The 11,396-nt window shown below is 40.1% G+C and overlaps 1 long non-coding RNA gene across 5 annotated transcripts; it reads right to left on the reverse strand.

Annotated features, from left to right (window-relative positions):
• Positions 1-4,433: 4,433 nt before the first annotated feature.
• Positions 4,434-8,889, reverse strand: LOC120716125. Of its 5 annotated transcripts, none has more exons than XR_005691820.1 (6): positions 8,730-8,889; positions 8,357-8,435; positions 7,192-7,283; positions 6,335-6,492; positions 5,859-5,913; positions 4,434-4,916 (listed from the first exon to the last, which is right to left on the reverse strand). It is a non-coding gene; the product is annotated as an uncharacterized LOC120716125 (long non-coding RNA). The 5 variants fall into 5 exon arrangements; XR_005691819.1 differs by having other exon boundaries at positions 4,434-4,919; XR_005691817.1 differs by having other exon boundaries at positions 5,859-5,916.
• Positions 8,890-11,396: the final 2,507 nt, after the last annotated feature.

Raw genomic sequence — 11,396 nt, forward strand, 5'->3', positions numbered from 1 at the left:
TATATTAGGAGGAATTTCTAGTGAGGGGGGAGGAGTCATCACCTGTAAGTGACTAGAGTCAGTGGATACAACTTGTCCCACGGTTAAAGGAGACGATACAAGTCAGCCTTAAGGTTAGTTTGCTTTCAAATACACAAACAGTTTTACAGGACAAAGTGAACATCCAACTTTGACTTTAACACAAAATAATCTTTGCATGTGTGTTTTCAACGCTTCAGATGGGCAGCAATATCAGGCTTGGACTGTCTACCTGCTGGAGCCACTGAATGACCACAGCACATGAGCTAGTTCCTGGCAACATGCCAGCATCTGATCCTTCATCTGTGTGCTTCTGCTTTTGTAAGTAGAGTTACCCAACTCCAGTAACTCTAAACACATGCCATCCATTTCTAACAGCCTGGTTACTTCCTGTCAGTTACTTTAGAAACCATGTGGTCACCTGACCTAACACTGTTTCTTTTTCTTCCCCTTAATGTTCAAGTGTCACATGTCAAACAGCTGGAGAGGAAACTACACCAGTGTACTGGGATGTTTCAGCAACACGTGCCAGATGCTGTTCCTTCATGGTGACATCACCAGAGACAGCCCCACCCACCTCAGGACCTCGCCATTGATCATGATGATTATAATGATGACAGCGAGCGGAACTAAGACTGTAAAAATCCACGACCAGAATGTTTCTTTCTAATTGTTAATGAATACTGAGAGCCTCTTTCTGTGTTTTGTCTGTTTTGGGGTTGTTGTTTTTTTTTACCTCATTTGTTACTAACAAAGTTCACCAAACTCACACAGTTTACATTCTGTATGTTTCCATCTTTACCAGCCACACTCTAACTGCATTTAAGAAAATAATCCTTAGAAATCGTCGTTTTTCTCTTTTGTAATTGATGATAATTCAGTGAATATACTGCGCTGCTTCCTTTTATTGCGTCACACATTGCTTTATGTTTTTCAGTGTCCAGTTATTTTTTACTGCTGTTTGAATTCTCTGTATGTTTGATGGACTGCTTGTCTTCCTGTTTGTAACCGCCGCCTGTTTTTTAATAAAGATTTGGATTTCTGACTTCAACACAGCCTCTGCGTGTCCTCCCTTTGTGTCCTCTTCCTCTGTGAATGTGTTGCATGTGTCACAGATTCATTTTATTAACAGCTTTCCCACAGTGAGTTGCATCAGCATTCATTCACAGCACATTTCAGAAGGATTCAGATTAATACAGTGATCTTATGGTCAGAATGATCCTGACAGAGTGCCACTGTAAATTATCTTTCATCAGGTAAATTTTAAAGTTCAGTATTTCAAAGCAGGAGTTATGAAGAATCATACTGGCATTAGGATTAATAATATGTACTTACAAAGTCAAAGTTTTTTAATTATGCTAGAATATTGGAAGACAATCAACTTTTAGTGTTTTCCGCATATTAATTATTCTGAAATAGAGACGTGACCCTAACTGTACAGAAGCACTAAACAACTGACAATCTAACAGACATCATTGGCCTGAGCCGTCATGCACAGTGAGTCTGATCCTTTGCTGTGAGAGTCTGACAAGCATGTTTCTGGTCAGTTTGGAAGAAATAATATCACAATGTTGATCTTTCTTTCCAATATTCCTTCTCTTTTACAACATAAACTGTGATCAAAGCTACTTATGTTCACAGCATGTAATAATTAGAGATGGCACGATACCACTTTTTTATGTCCGATACCGATACCGATATCATAAATTTGGATATCTGCCGATACCGATATGAATCCGATATAGTGTTTTTTAATCAACAAAACTGTTTTTTAAATATCTTGCTGCATTTTGTATAAGTTCATACTCAAGTTTAAAACAACAACTACACTAAAGCTATTCTGTTATACCTGTATGCAAAAAAAAATATTTCATAGTTCAGCAATACTGATCAATCTGATAAACTTAAACCTACACCATCCTCCCTATTCTGGTATTTTAAAGAGTACTTAGCATAAATATTAAGCAACCTAACTAATAGGGTTCCAACTCCCAGCAACAATAAAAATAAATAAATAAAAAATAGGGAACCACCCCTCACGCTCCACCTCATGATGCTTAATCGACGTAATCAACCTTAATTTGATGCAGTGTGAAAAAAAATGCACAGAAATCAATTATTTTTCAAGAAATATTAAATAGATTCAACATCTTTCTTCAACAAAATTGCAGACTGCACAGATGGTACCTTCCCAAAGGAAAAAGTACTATAGCTTACTAGGTATATTAGACTTAACAGTTACTATATGCAGTAATGGACTTCTATACATTTTACATCAGATTAAAACTTTGGGTGTAAGATTCAGATAAATATTAAATAATTAAAAGCTAGACATTTTAAATGAGAATAAGAAAGAAAAGTATGTCTTTGTGCCCCCTTTTCCCTGTTAATGCCCTATCGGCCCCCCCCTGGCTAAACTTTGCTAGATCCGCCCCTGCACAGTTACCAGCGTCAGCTACGTAGAAAAAGATCCTCGAGTAGAAAGTAATATTAAATACATTCTAACAACAGCTGATCAAGCTTAAACGTGCTGCTGTTGTTCAGCCGCTGGTTTCCTCTTTCTGGTGCAAAGTGGGCCAAAAGCAAACAAGAGAGACGGAGTCACGACAGAAAAGCCGATCAGCTGATCGTTAAGCAGTTTCATGATTGAAGTAGCAGCCGGAGAGCGAGAGGCAGTCGCTCGTTAAGCTTAACGCAGGAATGCTTTACAAACATTCAGAGATGGACTTACACACTTGCTTTACTTCTCTCGGGATAACTTTGTCGGAGATGAAATGCCGGGTTGCTAGCGAAGCTCCACATGCTATGCTCCGACGTGCTAACGTTCTGAGGTGAGTTACAGCGTGTTGCAAGTTTTGTGAGGTGCTTTCGTGATATTTAATGGATCGGATTACATTTTTTATTTTTCTCCGATATCCGATCCAGTAATTTAGGTCAGTATCGGACCGATACCGATACGTAATATCGGATCGGTCCATCTCTAGTAATAATACTGACAGTCCAGGGCATTGTGGTCTGTTGAGCTAGGGTTAGGGTTAGGGTTAGCAATTCAGACATATGTAATCAATATTAAATGTCTCTGACGTGGGCCACTGTCCGCAGTGTTGGGAAATCCATACCAGGCTGGAACGAGTCAAGGTAGGTGAGCATCCACGAGAAGGCACAGCAGATGCATCCTATTAATACTGACAGGACCAGGAGACTCCAGAAACCGAGCATCTTCTCTTCAGTGCCATCCTCGCCTGTCACCCTCTCTGCCCGCAGCTCTTTGAGTATGGGGTAGATAAGGGCGCAGAGAAACCCTTATTACTAATTTGTATTATAATTCAATTTTCATGAAATATTCATATTCAGTATTGGTCCTTTTATATTAATAACAACGTATCCACCCAGGCTCATGGTGGGGCAGGGCTCTGTCCTGGGATGCTTGACTACAAGGTAATGTACACCCTGACCAGGTATCCAGTCTGTCAGAATTGTTTTCAATATTTGGTTCAAAAACATGAGTGACAACAAAAATCCAACTAGGATTCTTGCATATGATGAATGAAATCTGTCTTTGACTGTATTGTCCAGCTGATCCATCAAACCCCCAGCAGGTGAACCTTATTCATGACATAACACAGCAACAATGTAAAAAATGAAACAGCAACAGTCTAAATGTAAAGTGCATTCTAAACTCCTCTTCAATAAATCATATGCAAAGAGTCATTCAGGACTGTAAAACGTGAACTACAGAACCCAGAGTCTTCATCATTAAATCTCTGGTTGCTTCATTTTTCTATCCTATATCAGATACTTTAAGGTTAGATTAGGTAAACTTGCATTCTCATGGTGAGGCAAAGTGCTTTATGTGTGTATGTGCGTGTCATGAACGGCTATAAAAGGCCTATAATTAAAGAACAAAGCGGGGTTTGAGTTCGAGTTGCGGCAGACGGTCACTACTTGTAAATGGAACGCAGCCTTCCTGCGGCGGACAGCTAGTAACAGGAATCGGACGCGGTCCACAGCAACCACCATAGCAACCGCCTAGCATGACCTTAAAAACATATTCTGTCTTCATAACTATCAAAAACGTGAAATGATTTGCAAAGTGTGACAGTGTTACAGCTGCAGAGAGCTATGGCGGTATCTTTGGAAGCTGTTTACATAGCTAATAATATACGATGTAACCATGGAGACAGTCACGTGAGCTAGCGGTGCACGTTTACTACAGTGAATAAGGTGATTGCGTGCACAGCGTCCACACGCTGCAGAGGGTAAAGACATTACTTCAATATTGTTTTTATATTGATATATATTTGCCTTCTGTTGACCATCACCTCAGGTTCACCATCACAGTTTCAGCAGACAGATGCACACTGTCTAAATATGAACACATTCAAAAACTCATGTCTCAGAAATAAGCACAGCTGTTCATGTTTGTCATCAGAGTTTTATTTGTAAGAAAATTATAAGCTTCATATTGTGCATCAAATAAAAGAACATTTTACAACTCTGAGTCAACAGAAACAGGAAACAGAAATGTCTCTAATGTAGACGTGTACAGTGTAGTGTAAGCATTAAAAGATCATAAAGGAAACACTAACATTTATGTGAAACTAATTGTAATAAAAAAAATGAACAGGTGGTTTATAGATGTAAAAGAAAGAATCTGAAAACAACACTTTTTTGGTCTAAGTGATCAAAGTAGAAAACAGAACTGATGTTCAAGAACAAACCGTAGCTGCACTAATATTACACATCGTTGTACTGAACAGACATGTTGCTTTTAAAACCACATGCAGTGTGTGACCGTGACTGTTCACTGAGACCATGAACGCCACTTCGCTGAAGCCTTCGCCTTCTTCTTCTTCTTCTTCTAAATTGGAAGCAGAAGGAGCACGAGCTGCTTTGATCTACTGAAAGGAAAAAGCAGAACATCTGAGCTGAAACCAGTCAGCTGAAATCATTAAGACAGGAACAAATTCAATGCAGTGTCTCAGGTGGCTTAGCCTGTTACAACTGTTGATACAAGCTAAATACGGTTAACACACAGTGTCAGGGAGCTCCAGTGTGGGAACTAGTGGCTTTAGGTTTGTAGTCATTTAACTTTCATCCATTCATTCATTTAATTCAGGAGGAAGAAATGTCAGGTTGATGCAGGCTGGTTACATGCATTTGGTCCCATGCTGTCTTTAACTAAATGACTTGGTTCACTTTATGGCTGGGCTGTATGTGGGGTTATATCATGTTATTTGGGCAGGAGTACCTGTCCCCTGTTAGAAAGTTTCTCCATAAGTAGAGTTTCTAACTCTTCTAGCACATCTGTGGCTGACAGCTTTTTGGTGGCTCTTTTTACCCCACACTGGTTGTGAGTGTGTAAATAGCCCCACTAGTTCTTTTGGGTTGCAGTTAACTTGGGAGGAAGAGGTAGGTCTGCCATGACTAGATGAATAACAATTATCTGGGATACATAAATTTCATAATGCATGCATGTATCTCTATAAACCTGCCTGAGGGCTGCCGTTTTTACATTCAGTTATTTCTCTGTTGAATCTAAATAATGAATGTGTTACAGTTAAACTGACACTGGTCAGTGTAAATGGCTCATTGGGACACAGAAACCTTTAAATTAAACCCGATCACCTGATATCGAGTGTCAAACAATATCAAAGCTGTAAAAGATGTTTACAGTCAGAATTTATAAAACTATGATTGTAAATAAATTCAAACAAGTGAGCTTTTCTCTTTGTGCTGAATATCAACACTGTGATTTCTTAGACTGTAAGCTTTACTTTAGCACAACCAGTTGTAGAAGCTGCCACTCCAAATGTCTTTTGATAACAAGAAAAAAATACCTTTTCAGTCCACGGCCTGAAGTTCTTCTCTGACATCTTCTGCCATCGGCTTTGTCTGCTGGTTTGAAGACAATAAACCACAAAAAGATGATTTAGTCACTTTGTCCGCATCATGCAGCTCGAATGTGTCGTGTAACGATGTTGAATAGCCGTCGTTATCCCTCTGCTGTGTCAGTAGGATTGTACTGTACAGCATCTCATTGATATGTGAGGAATGCTAATGTAAACAGACTTACATCATTAAAACATAAAGGGCAGGAGATATTTAGATATTTTTATATTTATATTACATTTTATAGCTGACGGATATTACTAAATAGATAGAATTTACTAAATAGCTGGATGAACATGAAAAATATGTCTATAATAACAAATGACCATGAGAGCCAGTAGAATTAATTCAACTGGACACTCAAACGACGTCCTTAAATGCTCTTTAAATGGCAGAACAGATGAACAAACAGTTAATCGCTTACTTGAGATGAAATCTGCTCAGCTACTTTGAAAACAGCTTCTAACTGGTTCCTCCTTTAACAGGATGACTGCTCAGGGGTAAGGCCATCATGCAGTCCAGCAACCTTTATGGTTCTGCTTTGATTCACCAGGAACTATTAGGGAAACCTTCCAGCGCCTCCTGTGAAAGACACAGGCATAAACACATACATTTATTAACATGTTCCACAGTCTTCCAGTTTGATTTTCTCATCCTGTGGACAACAACATACATGGATGCAGATTTATTGTTAACTTTTGGAAGGTTTATTTAGTGAACATATCCAGCTGCAGCTCCACTGTGATCCTGAACTGGATAAGCACTTAAGAAAATGTGTCAATAAATGGACAAACATCAACTTACTATATTTATCCAAACAGACGGGACCAATAATGCTTCACTGAGTCAGACTTTAATGTCTCTTCTATGTAAGAATGTCTTGTGCTGATAAACCTGCAAACTTGACAACAAAGGTTTTTCAGACTACATGTAGCTGTCCTCTATGTCAGCTCACACATTTACATTCATGTCACACTTATTTCTGCTTTCCCATTTTATACTTATTACTTACATTTTGATTAGATACCTTGAGTTTGTAAATGATCAGATTACATAATTGGAATACAATGTATCCAATTCAGGGTCGCGGGAGGATGAAGCCTATCCCAGCTGATACAGGACAAAGACAGGCTGCCAGTTTATCGCAGGGCTAACACTTAAATGTTTGATATTTCTTATAATAATCATAATTATGACTATTATTTAAAGGTTTCTTTATAAATACATTTTGATTTTTTTATAACCTCTAAAATATAAACCTGAGCTGTTTCAGATTCTGACCTCTGACCTCACTGCAGCTCCCTCTTGGAAGTACGTCTGCTTCTTGTCTACCCCCAGTGTTGACCGCCTGCCCTTGATATCACGTACTGTACCTGAGGAACAAAAAAGGACAAACACTTGCCTTCATTTAAAAGTACATTCATACAGAGGTAATCTATGGAAACACACTAGTTCACCCTTTGGGAGAAATCAGTTCCTGTGAAACATTTCTGTATATGAACATCATGTGGAGAATGAATCAAATGAGTTCTTCCGGTGACTCAGCAGTCCCACACTGACAAAGGAAATCTAGTTAAACTATTAAGCATATTTGCTCTTCTGAAATCTGTGTTAAACAACAACAAACATAAATTAGTAAAAAAATACAGCCGAGTAGAGGCTTTACAAACCACCAGAAGCCATAATGCTAAATTTTAATCTTCAAATGTTTCTGAGCCGTCTTCAACCTGCTTTTAACACATTAAAGTCCCACAGTCAATGCAGCCTGACTCAATCCTAAATGTTCAGCACACAGAGACACAGAGGTGCCGTTTAAAGTTTAGTGATAACCTGAGTCACTGATCATTTACAGTATTACAGAGTCTGGCAGTCTTTGCATGATGTCCACGTCACTGTAAGTTTCTAGCTGACTCTCAGGTGTGACAGGTGTGTCAGCAGGAAAGAGTAATAATAGCCTGCATCCCTGAGGTTTTTCATGCAGGATTAAAGGAGCCAGGCTTTGTTCACACAGCTAGGATTGTATTTTACACTGACCCTGGGTCAGTATAAGTATCATACAGTTTAAACGAAGCACTGAAACTTGCACATATTTATTACAGATGCACTGAAGCTAATCGAGATATTTGCTGTCAATCTGTGGCTGTGATTAAACACTTTACTGAAAACTTTATTAACTAGTAACTTCATCAGTCATGACAGAAGCTAATATTTCTGTGCTAACATCGTTTAACCAGTAACAGCTTTACTCCAATATAAGCTAACGTTTACACCGTAACTTTAAGCTAGCACCATAAAGACGGTAAAACACGTAATAATATCTACAAATGCATCTTAAAGCTGTTATATTAGCACTCGGTGTATTACTAACATAACCACATTAACATTACTGACACTCGCTGACTTTTAATAGTCATTTTATAAATGCTGTCCGTTTAAATGGTCTTACCTGTACACACTGCATATCCACCGGATTCCAGCCAGAGTGGATTCTGGAGTCTTCCACGCTCCTGTTAGTGATCCTCCATCTGGATGGATGAGAACAACCTTCTGAACAATCTAGCAGGAGATGGCCCATATCTATGGGACTGATTTGTGCTAATAACGCCCATTGTATGGACTGATAACAGCCGAAGCGGGTGAATAACTGTCACCCAGTAGCTAGCTGTGCCATTACCCAGCATACATCACTCCCCCCGTAAATGCAATAAACGATACAAAAGCATCGTTCTACCTGTTTTTCAGGTAGTTGTTTACATTATATAATTTATTGTGTTCTGTATACGTCACTACAATGTGATTTGGAAAATGTCTAAATATACCGACAACAGGCACTTCCGCAGCAATCTCTTCAATCGGAGGACCCTTCACGTCAATTCCCGACGCGAGGGGGGTACCCTGCGCGTCCATAAGTGCAGCAGAGGGAGCCTGACCATGCGTCACACGTTTGACGAGTTGGGAGTGAGAACGTGTTGGTTATGTGGAAGCAAGTGGGATAGACAGCCTTGATCAAATTCAAATTCAAATGTTATTTGACGCGCGCGCACACACACACACACACACACACACACACACACACACACACACACACAATACGATATGTGGAGAAATGCTTATTGCTGTGCAATGCCCATTAAACGACAGTAAAGAATTTACAGATTATGACAAAATTTACAGATTTTACCTTAGAAATTTACAGTAAAAAAGAATGTGCAAATAATGATTTAAGAGAGAGATTATAAGAAGTGTGCAAATAAACAGTGTGTGCGGTGATGTGATGTATGAGAGTCCAGTCCTACACCTGGTTCAAGTCCCAAATAGCCTGGGGGACAAAACTCCTCTTTCACTCTGTTTTGGCCTTAAGGGAGCAGAAGCGCTTCCCAGACCTCAACAGTGAGAAGAGTCCATTGTTGGGATGGGAGAGGCCCATCATGATCTTCCTGGCTTTGTTCTTGCACCACTTGGTGTAGATGGACAGAAGGTCAGAAAGCGCTGATAGATTGATGCGTTTGGCCGAGCGCACCACTCTTTGCAGATCTCGTCTGTCCTGGGGCCCGTTCTTCGTACCTCGCTAAGTAAGTTAGCTGGATTAGATTGTTGACGATTTCGCGTGATCTTGGATCGTTCGGTTCCCCGAAGCTCATCCGGGACTTGCTGCCATAGCAACAGAGCCGTAAGCGTAAACCTGCTCGGGAGCAGGTTTACTTTATGTAAACAGGATTAGATCGCGGCCACGCAGGTATGTCTGCTTCATTTATACGAAAGCAACAGCGATATTCCACCACTGTTTCACCATAAATAAATATTATCAATGTAACTAAAGATAATGCAGCACTTGATCCTGTTATTGATGTCACACAGATACATACAGGTCATTTCCTAAAAAAGGGAAATGTACTATTAACATTCTATTACATGTATGTGATTATTACAGATGTAATTCATATTTCAGAGTAGTAATTGCAAATTACTTCGTGTAATCAAGATGGGAGACCACGGCTATAAAAGCGAAGGTGGATTTGGGAAGTCTGTCGCAGTCATATCCTGTCCGTATACGCGAGCAGCCCATTGCGGAAGGTGCAAGATTGATAAGGAGAGTCCTCAGAATCCAGCATATATTGCGGGACAGACAGGATCCTTTAGCTCAGCGCGACAGTGTGCTCATTGAGAGATATCGATATTCCCGTGAGGGTATTATTTACTTAACCAACTTTTTGACGAGGGGGTGCAGGACCACCACCTGTCTTTTTTTGCTCTGCCCTTTTCTTGGTTGCTGTTATGAACAAACAAACAGATTATTTCAGGGTCTCTTTCCAAGAGACGAAAAGCAATATAAGTGATAAATATTACCATTCTGTAGAATATTCTTATATTTCACTTTTACTTGTTCCCATGTTCTAGTGGGTCCTGTTGTGGCTCTAATGTGAAAGGGGATATAATATAACATAATATAATATAATGTAATATAATATTGGATAATATAGTGTAATATAATAAATCTATCCTACCGCCTACTGGTGTTGGCCAGAGGGGCCGATGGCGCGATATGGCAGCCTCACTTCTGTCAGTCTGCCCCAGGGCAGCTGTGGCTACAACCGTAGCTGCCTCCACCAGTGTGTGAAACTGAATAGTGGTATTGTCATGCGCTTTGGGTGCCTTGAAAAGCGCTATATCAATCCACTCCATTATTATTGTTATTATTAAATTACTTACGAGTTTAATTTGTCAGCAACTTTCTGCCAGCCCTCTCTCCTTGCTTTTGCAGCCTTTGCAGTGTTCCCTTGCGTTCTGATTAAACTCTGAAACTCCTGAAATCCCTCACTCAGGAGTTCTTGCTCTGCTGCCGAAAAATACCGAGCGCTCTCCTTCGACATTTTCGCCGACCAATCAGAGGGTTGCCGATCAATGTTTCTACTATCGATGCGTAGCCCCTTTTACGACACCCAGTGATCTCACATTACTTCATCCAGCTGTACTAATCGTCAACAGCAGGTATGTTCGGGGAACCGGAATAGCGAGCTCAGAGTTAGCGCGATGATTTGGTCTTGGATGTGTCATTTGATCTTGGATGTAGTAAGCGACGTACGAAGAACGGGCCCCTGCTTGGTGCTGTTCCCAAACCAGGTGCAGATGTTTCAGGATGCTCTCGATGGTGCAGGAGTAGAACTTCTTAAGCACCTAAGTCTTCTGGGGAAGAAGAGACACTGGCAGGCTTTCTTAACCAGGGTGTTAATGTGACAGGTCCATGATAGGTCCTGAGTGATGTGGAGACCCCTGGTACCGGAAACTGTCCACTCTCTCCACTAGGTGTACAAAGCAGATATGGCTAGTTTAGCAGATGAAAGGAGCACAAGCAGGAGACTTGGCTCTCAAAAATAACAATGTGGAATTGATTAAAAACAAACAAACAAAAAAACATGGATGTCCATTTGTGATCACAACATAGGTTTCATTTAGTTTGGTTTAGTTTTAAATATAGCCAGGGATCG

Source organism: Simochromis diagramma, unplaced genomic scaffold, assembly GCF_900408965.1.
Source record: "Simochromis diagramma unplaced genomic scaffold, fSimDia1.1 OVJJ01000583.1, whole genome shotgun sequence".
Classification (NCBI taxonomy): Eukaryota; Metazoa; Chordata; class Actinopteri; order Cichliformes; family Cichlidae; genus Simochromis; species Simochromis diagramma.